The following is a 23992-nucleotide window of genomic DNA, read 5'->3' as shown; positions in this document are numbered from 1 at the left end:
ACTCTGCTACTGTCTTTTACACTCTGTTACTGTCTCTTTCACTCTGCTACTGTCTCTTACACTCTGCTACTATCTCTTACGCTCTGTTACTGTCTCTTACACTCTACTACACTGTCATACACTCTGTTACTGTATCTTACACTCTGTTACTGTCCCGTACACTCTGTTACTGTCTCTTACACTCTGTTACTGTCTCCTATACTCTGTTACTGTCTCCTATACTCTGTTACACTCTCTTACACTCTGCTGCTGTCTCATATACTCTGTTACTGTCTCTTACACTCTGTTACTGTCTCTTACACTCTCTTACACTCTCTTACACTCTCCTACACTCTGCTACTGTCTCTTACACCCTCTTACACTCTGTTACTGTCTCTTACACTCTGTTACACTCTCTTACACTCTGTTACTGTCTCTTACATTCTCTTACACTCTGTTACTGTCTCCTATACTCTGTTACCGTCTCTTACTCTCTGCTACTGTCTCTTACACAGGTTTACGATGTCTACGCGAAGAGATCCCCAAAGACGTTCACAGTATACTGAGATCATTCTGGACTATGTGATCCTAGAGGACGGTATATGCCATGTGACACTCTCTTACACTCTACTACACTCTACTACTGTCTCTTTCACTCTGCTACTGTCTCTTACACTCTGTTACTGTCTCTTACACTCTGTTACTGTCTCTTACACTCTGCTACTGTATCTTACACTGTGGTATTGTCTCTTACACTCTGATACTGTCCATAACACTCTCTTACACTCTGTTACTGTCTATTACACTCTGCTACTGTCTCTTACACTCTCTTACACTATGTTACACTCTCCTACACTCTGTTACTGTCTCTTACACTCTCCTACACTCTGTTACTGTCTCTTACACTCTTTTACACTCTGCTACTGTCTCTTACACTATGCTACTGTCTCTTACACTCTACTACACTCTCGTACACTCTGTTACTGTCTCTTACACTCTGTGACACTCTCTTACACTCTGTTACTGTCTCTTACACTCTCTTACACTCTTCTGCTGTCTCTTACACTCTGTTACTGTCTCTTACACTCTGTTACTGTCTCTTACACTCTCTTACACTCTCCTACACTCTGCTACTGTCTCTTACACCCTCTTACACTCTGTTACTGTCTCTTACACTCTCTTACACGCTGTTACACTCTCTTACACGCTGTTACACTCTCTTACACGCTGTTACACTCTCTTACACGCTGTTACACCCTCTTACACACTGTTACTGTCTCTTACACTCTCTTACACTCTGCTACTGTCTCTTACACTCTGTTACTGTCTCTTTCACTCTGCTACTGTCTCTTACACTCTGCTACTATCTCTTACGCTCTGTTACTGTTTCTTACACTCTACTACACTCTCGTACACTCTGTTACTGTCTCTTACACTCTGTTACTGTCTTGTACACTCTGTTACTGTCTCTTACACTCTGTTACACTCTCTTACACTCTGTTACTGTCTCTTACACTCTCTTACACTCTGTTACACTCTCTTACACGCTGTTACACCCTCTTACACACTGTTACTGTCTCTTACACTCTCTTACACTCTGCTACTGTCTCTTACACTCTGTTACTGTCTCTTACACTCTGCTACTGTCTCCTACACTCTGTTACTGTCTCTTTCACTCTGCTACTGTCTCCTACACTCTGTTACTGTCTCTTTCACTCTGCTACTGTCTCTTGCACTCTGCTACTATCTCTTACGCTCTGTTACTGTCTCTTACACTCTACTACACTGTCATACACTCTGTTACTGTCTCGTACACTCTGTTACTGTCTCTTACACTCTGTTACTGTCTCCTATACTCTGTTACTGTCTCCTATACTCTGTTACACTCTCTTACACTCTGCTGCTGTCTCATATACTCTGTTACTGTCTCTTACACTCTGTTATTGTCTCTTACACTCTCTTACCCTCTCCTACACTCTGCTACTGTCTCTTACACCCTCTTACACTCTGTTACTGTCTCTTACACTCTCTTACACTCTGTTACACTCTCTTACATGCTGTTCCACCCTCTTACACACTGTTACTGTCTCTTACACTCTCTTACACTCTGCTACTGTCTCTTACCCTCTGTTACTGTCTCTTACACTCTGATACTGTCTCCTACACTCTGCTACTGTCTCTTTCACTCTGCTACTGTCTCTTACACTCTGCTACTATCTCTTACGCTCTGTTACTGTCTCTTACACTCTACTACACTGTCATACACTGTGTTACTGTCTCGTACACTCTGTTACTGTCTCTTACACTCTGTTACTGTCTCCTATACTCTGTTACTGTCTCCTATACTCTGTTACACTCTCTTACACTCTGCTGCTGTCTCATATACTCTGTTACTCTCTCTTACACTCTGTTACTGTCTCTTACACTATCTTACACTCTCTTACCCTCTCCTACACTCTGCTACTGTCTCTTACACCCTCTTACACTCTGTTACTGTCTCTTACACTCTCTTACACTCTCTTACAATCTCTTACACTCTCTTACACGCTGTTACTGTCTCTTACACTCTCTTACACTCTGCTACTGTCTCTTACACTCTGCTACTGTCTCTTACACTCTGCTACTGTCTCTTTCACTCTGCTACTGCCTCTTCCACTCTGCTACTATCTCTTACGCTCTGTTACTGTCTCTTACACTCTACTACACTTTCATACACTCTGTTACTGTATCTTACACTCTGTTACTGTCTCGTACACTCTGTTACTGGCTCTTACACTCCGTTACTGTCTCCTATACTCTGTTACTGTCTCCTATACTCTGTTACACTCTCTTACACTCTGCTGCTGTCTCATATACTCTGTTACTGTCTCTTACACTCTGTTACTGTCTCTTACACTCTGTTACTGTCTCCTATACTCTGTTACTGTCTCCTATACTCTGTTACTGTCTCCTATACTCTGTTACACTCTCTTACACTCTGCTGCTGTCTCATATACTCTGTTACTGTCTCTTACACTCTCTTACACTCTCTTACACTCTCCTACACTCTGCTACTGTCTTACACCATCTTACACTCTGTTACTGTCTCTTACACTCTGTTACACTCTCTTACACTCTGTTACTGTCTCTTAAATTCTCTTACACTCTGTTACTATCTCCTATTCTCTGTTACCGTCTCTTACTCTCTGCTACTGTCTCTTACACAGGTTTACGATGTCTACGCGAAGAGATCCCCAAAGACGTTCACAGTATACTGAGATCATTCTGGACTATGTGATCCTAGAGGACGGTATATGCCATGTGACACTCTCTTACACTCTACTACACTCTACTACACTCTGCTACTGTCTCTTTCACTCTGTTACTGTCTCTTACACTCTGTTACTGTCTCTTACACTCTGTTACTGTCTCTTAAACTCTGCTACTGTCTATAACACTCTCTTACACTCTGTTACTGTCTATTACACTCTGCTACTGTCTCTTACACTCTCTTACACTATGTTACACTCTCTTACACTCTGCTGCTGTCTCTTACACTCTGTTACTGTCTCTTACACTCTGTTACTGTCTCTTACACTCTCCTACACTCTGTTACTGTCTCTTACACTCTCTTACACTCTGTTACACTCTCTTACATGCTGTTACACACTCTTACATTCTGTTACTGTCTCTTACACTCTCTTATACTCTGCTACTGTCTCTTACACTCTGGTACTGTCTCTTACACTCTGCTCCTCTCTCTTTCACTCTACTACACTCTCGTACACTCTGTTACTGTCTCTTACACTCTGTTACTGTCGCGTACACTCTGTTACTGTCTCTTACACTCTGTTACACTCTCTTACACTCTGTTACTGTCTCTTACACTCTCTTACACTCTGCTGCTGTCTCTTACACTCTGTTACTGTCTCTTACACTCTGTTACTGTCTCTTACACTCTCATACACTCTGCTACTGTCTCTTACACCCTCTTACACTCTGTTACTGTTTCTTACACTCTCTTACACTCTGTTACACTCTCTTACACGCTGTTACACCCTCTTACACACTGTTACTGTCTCTTACACTCTTACACTCTGTTACTGTCTCTTACACTCTGTTACTGTCTCTTACACTCTGCTACTGTCTCCTACACTCTGTTACTGTCTCTTTCACTCTGCTACTGTCTCTTACACTCTGCTACTATCTCTTACGCTCTGTTACTGTCTCTTACACTCTACTACACTGTCATACACTCTGTTACTGTCTCGTACACTCTGTTACTGTCTCTTACACTCTGTTACTGTCTCCTATACTCTGTTACTGTCTCCTATACTCTGTTACACTCTCTTACACTCTGCTGCTGTCTCATATACTCTGTTACTGTCTCTTACACTCTGTTACTGTCTCTTACACTCTCTTACAATCCGTTACACTCTCTTACACGCTGTTACACTCTCTTACACTCTGTTACACCCTCTTACACACTGTTACTGTCTCTTACACTCTCTTACACTCTGCTACTGTCTCTTACATTCTGTTACTGTCACTGACACTCTGCTACTGTCTCTTACACTCTGTTACTGTCTATTTCACTCTGCTACTGTCTCTTACACTCTGCTACTATCTCTTACGCTCTGTTACTGTCTCTTACACTCTACTACACTGTCATACACTCTGTTACTGTATCTTACACTCTGTTACTCTGTTACTGTCTTGTACACTCTGTTACTGTCTCTTACACTCTGTTACTGTCTCCTATACTCTGTTACTGTCTCCTATACTCTGTTACACTCTCTTACACTCTGCTGCTGTCTCATATACTTTGTTACTGTCTCTTACACTCTGTTACTGTCTCTTACACTCTCTTACACTCTCTTACACGCTGTTACACTCTCTTACACGCTGTTATACCCTGTTACACACTGTTACTGTCTCTTACACTCTGTTACTGTCTCTTACACTCTGCTACTGTCTCTTACACTCTGTTACTGTTTCTTTCACTCTGCTACTGTCTCTTTCACTCTGCTACTGTCTCTTACACTCTGCTACTATCTCTTATGCTCTGTCACTGTCTCTTACACTCTACTACACTGTCATACACTCTGTTACTGTCTCGTACACTCTGTTACTGTCTCTTACACTCTGTTACTGTCTCCTATACTCTGTTACTGTCTCCTATACTCTGTTACTGTCTCCTATACTCTGTTACACTCTCTTACACTCTGCTGCTGTCTCATATACTCTGTTACTGTCTCTTACACTCTGTTACTGTCTCTTACACTCTCTTACACTCTCTTAAACTCTGCTACTGTCTCTTTCACTCTGCTACTGTCTCTTACACTCTGCTACTGTCTCTTATGCTCTGTTACTGTCTCTTACACTCTACTACACTCTCGTACACTCTGTTACTGTCTCTTACACTCTGTTACTGTCGCGTACACTCTGTTACTGTCTCTTACACTCTGTTACACTCTCTTACACTCTGTTACTGTCTCTTTCACTCTGCTACTGTTTCTTTCACTCTGCTACTGTCTCTTACACTCTGCTACTATCTCTTACGCTCTGTCACTGTCTCTTACACTCTACTACACTGTCATACACTCTGTTACTGTCTCGTACACTCTGTTACTGTCTCTTACACTCTGTTACTGTCTCTTACACTCTGTTACTGTCTCCAATACTCTGTTACTGTCTCCTATACTCTGTTACACTCTCTTACACTCTGCTGCTGTCTCATATACTCTGTTACTGTCTCTTACACTCTGTTACTGTCTCTTACACTCTCTTACACTCTCTTACACTCTGATACTGTCTCTTTCACTCTGCTACTGTCTCTTACACTATGCTACTGTCTCTTATGCTCTGTTACTGTCTCTTACACTCTACTACACTCTCGTACACTCTGTTACTGTCTCTTACACTCTGTTACTGTCGCGTACACTCTGTTACTGTCTCTTACACTCTCTTACACTCTGTTACTGTCTCTTACACTCTGTTACTGTCTCTTACACTCTCCTACACTCTGCTACTGTCTCTTACACTCTCTTACACTATGTTACACTCTCTTACACTTTGCTGCTGTCTCTTACACTCTGCTTCTGTCTCTTACACTCTGCTACTGTCTCTTACGCTCTGTTATTGTCTCTTACACTCTACTACACTCTCGTACACTCTGTTACTGTCTCTTACACTCTGTTATTGTCTCGTACACTCTGTTACTGTCTCTTACACTCTGTTACACTCTCTTACACTCTGTTACTGTCTCTTACACTCTCTTATACTCTGCTACTGTCTCTTACACTCTGCTACTGTCTCTTACACTCTGCTACTCTCTGTTTCACTCTGCTTCTGTCTCTTACACTCTGCTACTGTCTCTTACGCTCTGTTACTGTCTCTTACACTATATTACACTCCCTTACACTCTGCTGCTGTCTCTTACACTCTGTTACTGTCTCTTACACTCTGTTACTATCTCTTACACTCTCCTACACTCTGTTACTGTCTCTTACACTCTCTTACACTCTGTTACACTCTCTTACACGCTGTTACACACTCTTACATTCTGTTACTGTCTCTTACACTCTCTTATACTCTGCTACTGTCTCTTACACTCTGCTACTGTCTCTTACACTCTGCTCCTCTCTCTTTCACTCTGCTTCTGTCTCTTACACTCTGCTACTGTCTCTTACGCTCTGTTACTGTCTCTTACATTCTACTACACTCTCGTACACTCTGTTACTGTCTCTTACACTCTGTTACTGTCGCGTACACTCTGTTACTGTCTCTTACACTCTGTTACACTCTCTTACACTCTGTTACTGTCTCTTACACTCTCTTACACTCTGCTGCTGTCTCTTACACTCTGTTACTGTCTCTTACACTCTGTTACTGTCTCTTACACTCTCTTACACTCTCATACACTCTGCTACTGTCTCTTACACCCTCTTACACTCTGTTACTGTCTCTTACACTCTCTTACACTCTGTTACACTCTCTTACATGCTGTTACACCCTCTTACACACTGTTACTGTGTCTTACACTCTTACACTCTGCTACTGTCTCTTACACTCTGCTACTGTCTCTTACACTCTGCTACTGTCTCCTACACTCTGTTACTGTGTCTTTCACTCTGCTACTGTCTCTTACACTCTGCTACTATCTCTTACGCTCTGTTACTGTCACTTACACTCTACTACACTGTCATACACTCTGTTACTGTCTCGTACACTTTGTTACTGTCTCTTACACTCTGTTACTGTCTCCTATACTCTGTTACTGTCTCCTATACTCTGTTACACTCTCTTACACTCTGCTGCTGTCTCATATACTCTGTTACTGTCTCTTACACTATCTTACACTCTCTTACCCTCTCCTACACTCTGCTACTGTCTCTTACACCCTCTTACACTCTGTTACTGTCTCTTACACTCTCTTACACTCTGTTACACTCTCTTACACGCTGTTACACCCTCTTACACACTGTTACTGTCTCTTACACTCTCTGACACTCTGCTACTGTCTCTTACACTCTGTTACTGTCTCTTTCACTCTGCTACTGTCTCTTACACTCTGCTACCATCTCTTACGCTCTGTTACTGTCTCTTACACTCTACTACACTGTCATACACTCTGTTACTGTATCTTACACTCTGTTACTGTCTCGTACACTCTGTTACTGTCTCTTACACTCTGTTACTGTCTCCTATACTCTGTTACTGTCTCCTATACTCTGTTACACTCTCTTACATTCTGCTGCTGTCTCATATACTCTGTTACTGTCTCTTACACTCTGTTACTGTCTCTTACACTCTGTTACTGTCTCCTATACTCTGTTACTGTCTCCTATACTCTGTTACACTCTCTTACACTCTGCTGCTGTCTCATATACTCTGTTACTGTCTCTTACACTCTGTTACTGTCACTCACACTCTCTTACACTCTCTTACACTCTCCTACACTCTGCTACTGCCTTACACCCTCTTACACTCTGTTACTGTCTCTTACACTCTGTTACACTCTCTTACACTCTGTTACTGTCTCTTACATTCTCTTACACTCTGTTACTGTCTCCTATACTCTGTTACCGTCTCTTACTCTCTGCTACTGTCTCTTACACAGGTTTACGATGTCTACGCGAAGAGATCCCCAAAGACATTCACAGTATACTGAGATCATTCTGGACTTTGTGATCCTAGAGGACGGTATATGCCATGTGACACTCTCTGACACTCTACTACACTCTACTACACTCTGCTACTGTCTCTTTCACTCTGTTACTGTCTCTTTCACTCTGTTACTGTCTCTTACACTCTGTTACTGTCTCTTAAACTCTGCTACTGTCTATAACACTCTCTTACACTCTGTTACTGTCTATTGCACTCTGCTACTGTCTCTTACACTCTCTTACACTCTGTTACTGTCTATTACACTCTGCTACTGTCTCTTACACTCTCTTACACTGTTACACTCTCTTACACTCTGCTGCTGTCTCTTACACTCTGTTACTGTCTCTTACACTCTCCTACACTCTGTTACTGTCTCTTACACTCTCTTACACTCTGTTACACTCTCTTACACACTGTTACACTCTCTTACACTCTGTTACTGTCTCTTACACTCTCTTACACTCTGCTACTGTCTCTCACACTCTTCCACTGTCTCTTACACTCTGCTACTCTCTGTTTCACTCTGCTTCTGTCTCTTACACTCTGCTACTGTCTCTTACGCTCTTTTACTGTCTCTTACACTCTACTACACTCTCCTACACTCTGTTACTGTCTCTTACACTCTGTTACTGTCTCGTACACTCTGTTACACTCTCTTACACGCTGTTACACACTCCTACACTCTGTTACTGTCTCTTACACTCTCTTACACTCTGCTGCTGTCTCTTACACTCTGTTACTGTCTCTTACACTCTGTTACTGTCTCTTACACTCTCTTACACTCTCCTATACTCTGCTACTGTCTCTTACACCCTCTTATACTCTGTTACTCTCTTACACTCTGTTACTGTCTCTTAAACTCTGCTACTGTCTATAACACTCTCTTACACTCTGTTACTGTCTATTACACTCTGCTACTGTCTCTTACACTCTCTTACACTCTGTTACTGTCTATTACACTCTGCTACTGTCTCTTACACTCTGTTACTGTCTCTTACACTCTCTTACACTCTGTTACACGCTGTTACACACTCTTACATTCTGTTACTGTCTCTTACACTCTCTTATACTCTGCTACTATCTCTTACACTCTGCTACTGTCTCTTACACTCTGCTACTCTCTGTTTCACTCTGCTTCTGTCTCTTACACTCTGCTACTGTCTCTTACGCTCTGTTACTGTCTCTTACACTATGTTACACTCTCTTACACTCTGCTGCTGTCTCTTACACTCTGTTACTGTCACTTACACTCTGTTACTGTCTCTTACACTCTCCTACACTCTGTCACTGTGTCTTACACTCTCTTACACTCTGTTACACTCTCTTACACGCTGTTACACACTCTTACATTCTGTTACTGTCTCTTACACTCTCTTATACTCTGCTACTGTCTCTTACACTCTGCTCCTCTCTCTTTCACTCTGCTTCTGTCTCTTACGCTCTGTTACTGTCTCTTACACTCTACTACACTCTCGTACACTTTGTTACTGTCTCTTACACTCTGTTACTGTCGCGTACACTCTGTTACTGTCTCTTACACTCTGTTACTGTCTCTTACACTCTGTTACACTCTCTTACACTCTGTTACTGTCTCTTACACTCTGCTGCTGTCTCTTACACTCTGTTACTGTCTCTTACACTCTGTTACTGTCTCTTACACTCTCTTACACTCTCTTACACTCTCATACACTCTGCTGCTGTCTCTTACAACCACTTACACTCTGTTACTGTCTCTTACACTCTCTTACACTCTCTTACACACTGTTACACCCTCTTACACACTGTTACTGTCTTTTACACTCTTATACTCTGCTACTGTCTCTTACACTCTGTTACTGTCTCTTACACTCTGCTACTGTCTCCTACACTCTGTTACTGTCTCTTTCACTCTGCTACTGTCTCTTACACTCTGCTACTATCTCTTACGCTGTGTTACTGTCTCTTACACTCTACTACACTGTCATACACTCTGTTACTGTCTCGTACACTCTGTTACTGTCTCTTACACTCTGTTACTGTCTCCTATACTCTGTTACACTCTCTTACACTCTGCTGCTGTCTCATATACTCTGTTACTGTCTCTTACACTCTGTTACTGTCTCTTACACTCTCTTAGAATCTGTTACACTCTCTTACACGCTGTTACACTCTCTTACACTCTGTTACACCCTCTTACACAATGTTACTGTCTCTTACACTCTCTTACACTCTGCTACTGTCTCTTACATTCTGTTACTGTCACTTACACTCTGCTACTGTCTCTTACACTCTGTTACTGTCTCTTTCACTCTGCTACTATCTCTTACGCTCTGTTACTGTCTCTTACACTCTACTACACTGTCATACACTCTGTTACTGTATCTTACACTCTGTTACTGTCTCGTACACTCTGTTACTGTCTCTTACACTCTGTTACTGTCTCCTATACTCTGTTACTGTCTCCTATACTCTGTTACTGTCTCTTACACTCTGTTACTGTCTCTTACACTCTCTTACACTCTCCTACACTCTGCTACTGTCTCTTACACCCTCTTACACTCGGTTACTGTCTCTTACACTCTGTTATACTCTCTTACACTCTGTTACTGTCTCTTACATTCTCTTACACTCTGTTACTGTCTCCTATACTCTGTTACTGTCTCCTATACTCTGTTACACTCTCTTACACTCTGCTACTGTCTCATATACTCTGTTACTGTCTCTTACTCTCTGCTACTGTCTCTTACACAGGTTTACGATGTCTACGCGAAGAGATCCCCAAAGACGTTCACAGTATACTGAGATCATTCGGGAGAATGTGATCCTAGAGGACGGTATATGCCATGTGACACTCTCTTACACTCTACTACACTCTACTACACTCTACTACTGTCTCTTTCACTCTGCTACTGTCTCTTACACTCTGTTACTGTCTCTTACACTCTGTTACTGTCTCTTACACTCTGCTACTGTATCTTACACTGTGCTATTGTCTCTTACACTCTGCTACTGTCCATAACACTCTCTTACACTCTGTTACTGTCTATTACACTCTGCTACTGTCTCTTACACTCTCTTACACTATGTTACACTCTCTTACACTTTGCTGATGTCTCTTACACTCTGTTACTGTCTCTTACACTCTGTTACTGTCTCTTACACTCTCCTACACTCTGTTACTGTCTCTTACACTCTCTTACACTCTGCTACTGTCTCTTACACTCTGCTACTCTCTCTTTCACTCTGCTTCTGTCTCTTACACTCTGCTACTGTCTCTTACGCTCTGTTACTGTCTCTTACACTCTACTACACTCTCGTACACTCTGTTGCTGTCTCTTACACTCTGTTACTGTCTCGTACACTCTGTTACTGTCTCTTACACTCTGTTACACTCTCTTACACTCTGTTACTGTCTCTTACACTCTCTTACACTATGTTGCTGTCTCTCACATTCTGTTACTGTCTCTCACATTCTGTTACTGTCTCTTACACTCTCTTACACTCTCTTACACTCTCCTACACTCTGCTACTGTCTCTTACACCCTCTTACACTCTGTTACTGTCTCTTACACTCTCTTACACTCTGTTACACTCTCTTACACGCTGTTACACTCTCTTAGACGCTGTTACACCCTCTTACACACTGTTACTGTCTCTTACACTCTCTTACACTCTGCTACTGTCTCTAACACTCTGTTACTGTCTCTTGCACTCTGCTACTGTCTCTTACACTCTGTTACTGTCTCTTACACTCTGCTACTATCTCTTACGCTCTGTTACTGTCTCTTACACTCTACTACACTGGCATACACTCTGTTACTGTATCTTACACTCTGTTACTGTCTCGTACACTCTGTTACTGTCTCTTACACTCTGTTACACTCTCTTACACTCTGTAACTGTCTCTTACACTCTCTTACACTCTGTTACTGTCTCATATACTTTGTTACTGTCTCCTATACTCTGTTACACTCTCTTACACTCTGCTACTGTCTCATATACTCTGTTACTGTCTCCTACTCTCTGCTACTGTCTCTTACACAGGTTTACGATGTCTACGCGAAAAGATCCCCAAAGACGTTCACAGTATACTGAGATCATTCGGGACTATGTGATCCTAGAGGACGGTATATGCCATGTGACACTCTCTTACACTCTACTACACTCTACTACTGTCTCTTTCACTCTGCTACTGTCTCTTACACTCTGTTACTGTCTCTTACACTCTGCTACTGTATCTTACACTCTGCTATTGTCTCTTACACTCTGCTACTGTCTATAACACTCTCTTACACTCTGTTACTGTCTATTACACTCTGCTTCTGTCTCTTACACTCTCTTACACTATGTTACACTCTCTTACACTCTGCTGCTGTCTCTTACACTCTGTTACTGTCTCTTACACTCTGTTACTGTCTCTTACACTCTCCTACACTCTGTTACTGTCTCTTACACTCTCTTACACTCTGCTACTGTCTCTTACACTCTGCTACTGTCTCTTACACTCTGCTACTCTCTCTTTCACTCTGCTTCTGTCTCTTACACTCTGCTACTGTCTCTTATGCTCTGTTACTTTCTCTTACACTCTACTACACTCTCGTACACTCTGTTACTGTCTCTTACACTCTGTTACTGTCTCGTACACTCTGTTACTGTCTCGTACACTCTGTTACACTCTCTTACACTCTGTTACTGTCTCTTACACTCTCTTACACTCTGCTGCTGTCTCTTACACTCTGTTACTGTCTCTTACACTCTGTTACTGTCTCTTACACTCTGTTACTGTCTCCTATACTCTGTTACACTCTCTTATACTCTGCTGCTGTCTCATATACTCTGTTACTGTCTCTTACACTCTGTTACTGTCTCTTACACTCTCTTACACTCTCTTACACTCTCCTACACTCTGCTACTGTCTCTTACACCCTCTTACACTCTGTTACTGTCTCTTACACTCTCTTACACTCTGTTACACTCTCTTACACGCTGTTACACCCTCTTACACACTGTTACTGTCTCTTACACTCTCTTACACTCTGCTACTGTCTCTTACACTCTGTTACTGTCTCTTTCACTCTGCTACTGTCTCTTACACTCTGCTACTATCTCTTACGCTCTGTTACTGTCTCTTACACTCTACTACACTGTCATGCACTCTGTTACTGTCTCGTACACTCTGTTACTGTCTCTTACACTCTGTTACTGTCTCCTATACTCTGTTACTGTCTCCTATACTCTGTTACACTCTCTTACACTCTGCTGCTGTCTCATATACTCTGTTACCGTCTCTTACACTCTGTTACTGTCTCTTACACTCTGTTACACTCTCTTACACGCAGTTACACTCTCTTACACGCTGTTACACCCTGTTACACACTGTTACTGTCTGTTACACTCTCTTACACTCTGTTACTGTCTCTTACACTCTGCTACTGTCTCTTACACTCTGTTACTGTCTCTTTCACTCTGCTACTGTCTCTTTCACTCTGCTACTGTCTCTTTCACTCTGCTACTGTCTCTTACACTCTGCTACTATCTCTAACGCACTGTCACTGTCTCTTACACTCTACTACACTGTCATACACTCTGTTACTGTATCTTACACTCTGTTACTGTCTCGTACACTCTGTTACTGTCTCTTACACTCTGTTACTGTCTCCTATACTCTGTTACTGTCTCCTATACTCTGTTACTGTCTCCTATACTCTGTTACACTCTGCTGCTGTCTCATATACTCTGTTACTGTCTCTTACACTCTGTTACTGTCTCTTACACTCTCTTACACTCTCCTACACTCTGCTACTGCCTTACACCCTCTTACACTCTGTTACTGTCTCTTACATTCTCTTACACTCTGTTACTGTCTCCTATACTCTGTTACCGTCTCTTACTCTCTGCTACTGTCTCTTACACAGGTTTACGATGTCTACACGAAGAGATCCCCAAAGACGTTCACAGTATACTGAGATCATTCTGGACTATGTGATCCTAGAGGACGGTATATGCCATGTGACACTGTCTTACACTCTACTACACTCTACTACACTCTGCTACTGTCTCTTTCACTCTGTTACTGTCTCTTACACTCTGTTACTGTCTCTTACACTCTGCTACTGTCTCTTACACTCTGCTACTCTCTTTTTCACTCTGCTTCTGTCTCTTACACTCTGCTACTGTCTCTTACGCTCTGCTACTGTCTCTTATGCTCTGTTACTGTCTCTTACACTCTACTACACTCTCGTACACTCTGTTACTGTCTCTTACACTCTGTTACTGTCTCGTACACTCTGTTACTGTCTCTTACACTCTCTTACACTCTCTTACACTCTGATACTGTCTCTTACACTATCTTACACTCTGCTGCTGTCTCTTACACTCTGTTACTGTCTCTCACACTCTGTTACTGTCTCTTACACTCTCTTACACTCTCTTACTCTCTCCTACACTCTGCTACTGTCTCTTACACCCTCTTACACTCTGTTACTGTCTCTTACACTCTCTTACACTCTGTTACACTCTCTTACACGCTGTTACACTCTCTTACACGCTGTTAGACGCTGTTACACCCTCTTACACACTGTTACTGTCTCTTACACTCTCTTACACTCTGCTACTGTCTCTAACACTCTGTTACTGTCTTTTGCACTCTGCTACTGTCTCTTACACTCTGCTACTGTCTCTTACACTCTGTTACTCTCTTTTTCACTCTGCTTCTCTCTCTTACACTCTGCTACTGTCTCTTACGCTCTGCTTCTGTCTCTTACGCTCTGTTACTGTCTCTTACACTCTACTACACTCTACTACACTCTGCTACTGTCTCTTTCACTCTGTTACTGTCTCTTACACTCTGTTACTGTCTCTTACACTCTGCTACTGTCTCTTACACTCTGCTACTCTCTTTTTCACTCTGCTTCTGTCTCTTACACTCTGCTACTGTCTCTTACGCTCTGTTACTGTCTCTTACACTCTACTACACTCTCGTACACCCTGTTACTGTCTCTTACACTCTGTTACTGTCTCGTACACTCTGTTACTGTCTCTTACACTCTCTTACACTCTCTTACACTCTGTTACTGTCTCTTACACTCTCTTACACTCTGCTGCTGTCTCTTACACTCTGTTACTGTCTCTCACACTCTGTTACTGTCTCTTACACTCTCTTACACTCTCTTACACTCTCCTACACTCTGCTACTGTCTCTTACACCCTCTTACACTCTGTTACTGTCTCTTACACTCTCTTACACTCTGTTACACTCTCTTACACGCTGTTACACTCTCTTAGACGCTGTTACACCCTCTTACACACTGTTACTGTCTCTTACACTCTCTTACACTCTGCTACTGTCTCTAACACTCTGTTACTGTCTCTTGCACTCTGCTACTGTCTCTTACACTCTGTTACTGTCTCTTACACTCTGTTACTGTCTCTTACGCTCTGCTACTATCTCTTACACTCTACTACACTGGCATACACTCTGTTACTGTATCTTACACTCTGTTACTGTCTCGTACACTCTGTTACTGTCTCTTACACTCTGTTACACTCTCTTACACTCTGTAACTGTCTCTTACACTCTCTTACACTCTGTTACTGTCTCCTATACTTTGTTACTGTCTCCTATACTCTGTTACACTCTCTTACACTCTGCTGCTGTCTCATATACTCTGTTACTGTCTCTTACACTCTGTTACTGTCTCTTATACTCTGTTACTGTCTCCTATACTCTGTTACTGTCTCCTATACTCTGTTACACTCTCTTACACTCTGCTGCTGTCTCATATACTCTGTTACTGTCTCTTACACTCTTACTGTCTCTTACACTCTCTTACACTCTCTTACACTCTCCTACACTCTGCTACTGTCTTACACCATCTTACACTCTGTTACTGTCTCTTACACTCTGTTACACTCTCTTACACTCTGTTACTGTCTCTTACATTCTCTTACACTCTGTTACTATCTCCTATTCTCTGTTACCGTCTCTTACTCTCTGCTACTGTCTCTTACACAGGTTTACGATGTGTACGCGAAGAGATCCCCAAAGACGTTCACAGTATACTGAGATCATTCTGGACTATGTGATCCTAGAGGAATGTATATGCCATGTGACACTCTCTTACACTCTACTACACTCTACTACACTCTTCTACTGTCTCTTTCACTCTGTTACTGTCTGTTACACTCTGTTACTGTCTCTTACACTCTGTTACTGTCTCTTAAACTCTGCTACTGTCTATAACACTCTCTTACACTCTGTTACTGTCTATTACACTCTGCTACTGTCTCTTACACTCTCTTACACTATGTTACACTCTCTTACACTCTGCTGCTGTCTCTTACACTCTGTTACTGTCTCTTACACTCTGTTACTGTCTCTTACTCTCTCCTACACTCTGTTATTGTCTCTTACACTCTCTTACACTCTGTTACACTCTCTTACACGCTGTTACACACTCTAACATTCTGTTACTGTCTCTTACACTCTCTTATACTCTACTACTGTCTCTTACACTCTGCTACTGTCTCTTACACTCTGCTCCTCTCTCTTTCACTCTGCTTCTGTCTCTTACACTCTGCTACTGTCTCTTACGCTCTGTTCCTGTCTCTTACACTCTACTACACTCTCGTACACTCTGTTACTGTCTCTTACACTCTCTTACACTCTGCTGCTGTCTCTTACACTCTGTTACACTCTCTTACACTCTGTTACTGTCTCTTACACTCTCTTACACTCTGCTGCTATCTCTTACACTCTGTTACTGTCTCTTACACTCTGTTACTGTCTCTTACACTCTCCTACACTCTGCTACTGTCTCTTACACCCTCTTACACTCTGTTACTGTCTCTTACACTCTCTTACACGCTGTTACACCCTCTTACACACTTTACTGTCTCTTACACTCTTACACTCTGCTACTGTCTCTTACACTCTGTTACTGTCTCTTACACTCTGCTACTGTCTCCTACACTCTGTTACTGTCTCTTTCACTCTGCTACTGTCTCTTACACTCTGCTACTATCTCTTACGCTCTGTTACTGTCTCTTACACTCTACTACACTGTCATACACTCTGTTACTGTCTCGTACACTCTGTTACTGTCTCCTATACTCTGTTACTGTCTCCTATACTCTGTTACATTCTCTTACACTCTGCTGCTGTCTCATATACTCTGTTACTGTCTCTTACACTCTGTTACTGTCTCTTACTCTCTCCTACACTCTGTTATTGTCTCTTACACTCTCTTACAATCTGTTACACTCTCTTACACGCTGTTACACTCTCTTACACTCTGTTACACCCTCTTACACACTGTTACTGTCTCTTACACTCTCTTACACTCTGCTACTGTCTCTTACATTCTGTTACTGTCACTGACACTCTGCTACTGTCTCTTACACTATGTTACTGTCTATTTCACTCTGCTACTGTCTCTTACACTCTGCTACTATCTCTTACGCTCTGTTACTGTCTCTTACACTCTACTACACTGTCATACACTCTGTTACTGTATCTTACACTCTGTTACTGTCTTGTACACTCTGTTACTGTCTCTTACACTCTGTTACTGTCTCCTATACTCTGTTACTGTCTCCTATACTCTGTTACACTCTCTTACACTCTGCTGCTGTCTCATATTCTCTGTTACTGTCTCTTACACTCTGTTACTGTCTCTTACACTCTCTTACCCTCTCCTACACTCTGCTACTGTCTCTTACACCCTCTTACACTCTGTTACTGTCTCTTACACTCTCTTACACTCTGTTACACTCTCTTACATGCTGTTACACCCACTTACACACTGTTACTGTCTCTTACACTCTCTTACACTCTGCTACTGTCTCTTACCCTCTGTTACTGTCTCTTACACTCTGCTGCTGTCTCATATACTCTGTTACTGTCTCTTACACTCTGTTACTGTCTCTTACACTATCTTACACTCTCTTACCCTCTCCTACACTCTGCTACTGTCTCTTACACCATCTTACACTCTGTTACTGTCTCTTACACTCTGTTACACTCTCTTACACTCTGTTACTGTCTCTTACATTCTCTTACACTCTGTTACTATCTCCTATTCTCTGTTACCGTCTCTTACTCTCTGCTACTGTCTCTTACACAGGTTTACGATGTGTACGCGAAGAGATCCCCAAAGACGTTCACAGTATACTGAGATCATTCTGGACTATGTGATCCTAGAGGAATGTATATGCCATGTGACACTCTCTTACACTCTACTACACTCTACTACACTCTTCTACTGTCTCTTTCACTCTGTTACTGTCTGTTACACTCTGTTACTGTCTCTTACACTCTGTTACTGTCTCTTAAACTCTGCTACTGTCTATAACACTCTCTTACACTCTGTTACTGTCTATTACACTCTGCTACTGTCTCTTACACTCTCTTACACTATGTTACACTCTCTTACACTCTGCTGCTGTCTCTTACACTCTGTTACTGTCTCTTACACTCTGTTACTGTCTCTTACTCTCTCCTACACTCTGTTATTGTCTCTTACACTCTCTTACACTCTGTTACACTCTCTTACACGCTGTTACACACTCTAACATTCTGTTACTGTCTCTTACACTCTCTTATACTCTACTACTGTCTCTTACACTCTGCTACTGTCTCTTACACTCTGCTCCTCTCTCTTTCACTCTGCTTCTGTCTCTTACACTCTGCTACTGTCTCTTACGCTCTGTTCCTGTCTCTTACACTCTACTACACTCTCGTACACTCTGTTACTGTCTCTTACACTCTCTTACACTCTGCTGCTGTCTCTTACACTCTGTTAGACTCTCTTACACTCTGTTACTGTCTCTTACACTCTCTTACACTCTGCTGCTATCTCTTACACTCTGTTACTGTCTCTTACACTCTGTTACTGTCTCTTACACTCTCCTACACTCTGCTACTGTCTCTTACACCCTCTTACACTCTGTTACTGTCTCTTACACTCTCTTACATGCTGTTACACCCTCTTACACACTTTACTGTCTCTTACACTCTTACACTCTGCTACTGTCTCTTACACTCTGTTACTGTCTCTTACACTCTGCTACTGTCTCCTACACTCTGTTACTGTCTCTTTCACTCTGCTACTGTCTCTTACACTCTGCTACTATCTCTTACGCTCTGTTACTGTCTCTTACACTCTACTACACTGTCATACACTCTGTTACTGTCTCGTACACTCTGTTACTGTCTCCTATACTCTGTTACTGTCTCCTATACTCTGTTACATTCTCTTACACTCTGCTGCTGTCTCATATACTCTGTTACTGTCTCTTACACTCTGTTACTGTCTCTTACTCTCTCCTACACTCTGTTATTGTCTCTTACACTCTCTTACAATCTGTTACACTCTCTTACACGCTGTTACACTCTCTTACACTCTGTTACACCCTCTTACACACTGTTACTGTCTCTTACACTCTCTTACACTCTGCTACTGTCTCTTACATTCTGTTACTGTCACTGACACTCTGCTACTGTCTCTTACACTATGTTACTGTCTATTTCACTCTGCTACTGTCTCTTACACTCTGCTACTATCTCTTACGCTCTGTTACTGTCTCTTACACTCTACTACACTGTCATACACTCTGTTACTGTATCTTACACTCTGTTACTGTCTTGTACACTCTGTTACTGTCTCTTACACTCTGTTACTGTCTCCTATACTCTGTTACTGTCTCCTATACTCTGTTACACTCTCTTACACTCTGCTGCTGTCTCATATTCTCTGTTACTGTCTCTTACACTCTGTTACTGTCTCTTACACTCTCTTACCCTCTCCTACACTCTGCTACTGTCTCTTACACCCTCTTACACTCTGTTACTGTCTCTTACACTCTCTTACACTCTGTTACACTCTCTTACATGCTGTTACACCCACTTACACACTGTTACTGTCTCTTACACTCTCTTACACTCTGCTACTGTCTCTTACCCTCTGTTACTGTCTCTTACACTCTGCTGCTGTCTCATATACTCTGTTACTGTCTCTTACACTCTGTTACTGTCTCTTACACTATCTTACACTCTCTTACCCTCTCCTACACTCTGCTACTGTCTCTTACACCCTCTTACACTCTGTTACTGTCTCTTACACTCTCTTACACTCTGTTACACTCTCTTACACGCTGTTACACCCTCTTACACACTGTTACTGTCTCTTACACACTGTTACTGTCTCTTACACTCTCTTACACTCTGCTACTGTCTCTTACACTCTGTTACTGTCTCTTTCACTCTGCTACTATCTCTTACGCTCTGTTACTGTCTCTTACACTCTACTACACTGTCATACACTCTGTTACTGTATCTTACACTCTGTTACTGTCTCGTACACTCTGTTACTGTCTCTTACACTCTGTTACTGTCTCCTATACTCCGTTACTGTCTCCTATACTCTGTTACACTCTCTTACATTCTGCTGCTGTCTCATATACTCTGTTACTGTCTCTTACACTCTGTTACTGTCTCTTACACTCTGTTACTGTCTCCTATACTCTGTTACTGTCTCCTATACTCTGTTACACTCTCTTACACTCTGCTGCTGTCTCATATACTCTGTTACTGTCTCTTACACTCTGTTACTGTCTCTTACACTCTCTTACACTCTCTTACACTCTCCTACACTCTGCTACTGTCTTACACCCTCTTACACTCTGTTCCTGTCTCTTACACTCTGTTACACTCTCTTACACTCTGTTACTGTCTCCTATACTCTGTTACCGTCTCTTACTCTCTGCTACTGTCTCTTACACAGGTTTATGATGTCTACGCGAAGAGATCCCCAAAGACGTTCACAGTATACTGAGATCATTCTGGACTATGTGATCCTAGAGGACGGTATATGCCATGTGACACTGTCTTACACTCTACTACACTCTACTACACTCTGCTACTGTCTCTTTCACTCTGTTACTGTCTCTTACACTCTGTTACTGTCTCTTACACTCTGTTACTGTCTCTTAAACTCTGCTACTGTCTATAACACTCTCTTACACTCTGTTACTGTCTATTACACTCTGCTACTGTCTCTTACACTCTCTTACACTATGTTACACTCTCTTACACTCTGCTGCTGTCTCTTACACTCTGTTACTGTCTCTTACACTCTGTTACTGTCTCTTACACTCTCCTACACTCTGTTACTGTCTCTTACACTCTCTTACACTCTGTTACACTCTCTTACACGCTGTTACACTCTCTTACACTCTGTTACTGTCTCTTACACTCTCTTACACTCTGCTACTGTCTCTCACACTCTGCCACTGTCTCTTACACTCTGCTACTCTCTGTTTCACTCTGCTTCTGTCTCTTACACTCTGCTACTGTCTCTTACGCTCTGTTACTGTCTCTTACACTCTACTACACTCTCCTACACTCTGTTACTGTCTCGTACACTCTGTTACTGTCTCTTACACTCTGTTACACTCTCTTACACTCTGTTACTGTCTCTTACACGCTCTTACACTCTGCTGCTGTCTCTTACACTCTGTTACTGTCTCTTACACTCTGTTACTGTCTCTTACACTCTCTTACACTCTCATACACTCTGCTACTGTCTCTTACACCCTCTTACACTCTGTTACTGTCTCTTACACTCTCTTACACTCTGTTACACTCTCTTACACGCTGTTACACCCTCTTACACACTGTTACTGTCTCTTACACTCTTACACTCTGCTACTGTCTCTTACACTCTGTTACTGTCTTTTACACTCTGCTACTGTCTCCTACACTCTGTTACTGTCTCTTTCACTCTGCTACTGTCTTTTACACTCTGCTAAAATCTCTTACGCTCTGTTACTGTCTCTTACACTCTAATACACTGTCATACACTCTGTTACTGTCTCGTACACTCTGTTACTGTCTCCTATACTCTGCTGCTGTCTCCTATACTCTGCTGCTGTCTCATATACTCTGTTACTGTCTCTTACACTCTGTTACTGTCTCTTACACTCTGTTACTGTCTATTTCACTCTGCTACTGTCTCTTACACTCTGCTACTATCTCTTACGCTCTGTTACTGTCTCTTACACTCTACTACACTGTCATACACTCTGTTACTGTATCTTACACTCTGTTACTGTCTCGTACACTCTGTTACTGTCTCTTACACTCTGTTACTGTCTCCTATACACTGTTACTGTCTCCTATACTCTGTTACACTCACTTACACTCTGTTACACCCTCTTACACACTGTTACTGTCTCTTACACTCTCTTACACTCTGCTACTGTCTATTTCACTCTGCTACTGTCTCTTACACTCTGCTACTATCTCTTACGCTCTGTTACTGTCTCTTAAACTCTACTAGACTGTCATACACTCTGTTACTGTATCTTACACTCTGTTACTGTCTCGTACACTCTGTTACTGTCTCTTACACTCTGTTACTGTCTCCTATACTCTGTTACTGTCTCTTACACTCTGTTACTGTCTCCTATACTCTGTTACTGTCTCCTATACTCTGTTACACTCTCTTAACTCTGCTGCTGTCTCATATACTCTGTTACTGTCTCTTACACTCTGTTACTGTCTCTTACACTCTGTTACTGTCTCTTACACTCTCTTACACTCTCATACACTCTGCTACTGTCTCTTACACCCTCTTACACTCTGTTACTGTCTCTTACACTCTCTTACACTCTGTTACACTCTCTTACACGCTGTTACACCCTCTTACACACTGTTACTGTCTCTTACACTCTTACACTCTGCTACTGTCTCTTACACTCTGTTACTGTCTCTTACACTCTGCTACTGTCTCCTACACTCTGTTACTGTCTCTTTCACTCTGCTACTGTCTTTTACACTCTGCTAAAATCTCTTACGCTCTGTTACTGTCTCTTACACTCTAATACACTGTCATACACTCTGTTACTGTCTCGTACACTCTGTTACTGTCTCCTATACTCTGCTGCTGTCTCCTATACTCTGCTGCTGTCTCATATACTCTGTTACACTCTCTTACACTCTGCTGCTGTCTCATATACTCTGTTACTGTCTCTTACACTCTGTTACTGTCTCTTACACTCTGTTACTGTCTCTTACACTCTGTTACTGTCTATTTCACTCTGCTACTGTCTCTTACACCCTGCTACTATCTCTTACGCTCTGTTACTGTCTCTTACACTCTACTACACTGTCATACACTCTGCTACTGTATCTTACACTCTGTTACTGTCTCGTACACTCTGTTACTGTCTCTTACACTCTGTTACTGTCTCCTATACTCTGTTACTGTCTCCTATACTCTGTTACACTCACTTACACTCTGTTACACCCTCTTACACACTGTTACTGTCTCTTACACTCTCTTACACTCTGCTACTGTCTATTTCACTCTGCTACTGTCTCTTACACTCTGCTACTATCTCTTACGCTCTGTTACTGTCTCTTAAACTCTACTAGACTGTCATACACTCTGTTACTGTATCTTACACTCTGTTACTGTCTCGTACACTCTGTTACTGTCTCTTACACTCTGTTACTGTCTCCTATACTCTGTTACTGTCTCTTACACTCTGTTACTGTCTCCTATACTCTGTTACTGTCTCCTATACTCTGTTACACTCTCTTAACTCTGCTGCTGTCTCATATACTCTGTTACTGTCTCTTACACTCTGTTAATGTCTCTTACACTCTGTTACTGTCTCCTATACTCTGTTACTGTCTCCTATACTCTGTTACACTCTCTTACACTCTGCTGCTGTCTCATATACTCTGTTACTGTCTCTTACACTCTGTTACTGTCTCTTACACTATCTTACACTCTCTTACCCACTCCTACACTCTGCTACTGTCTCTTACACCCTCTTACACTCTGTTACTGTCTATTACACTCTCTTACACACTGTTACT

The sequence above is a fragment of the Spea bombifrons genome, chromosome 13 (assembly GCF_027358695.1).
Source record: "Spea bombifrons isolate aSpeBom1 chromosome 13, aSpeBom1.2.pri, whole genome shotgun sequence".
In the NCBI taxonomy this organism is placed as follows: domain Eukaryota; kingdom Metazoa; phylum Chordata; class Amphibia; order Anura; family Pelobatidae; genus Spea; species Spea bombifrons.
Note: the sequence above shows the minus strand (reverse complement) of the source record.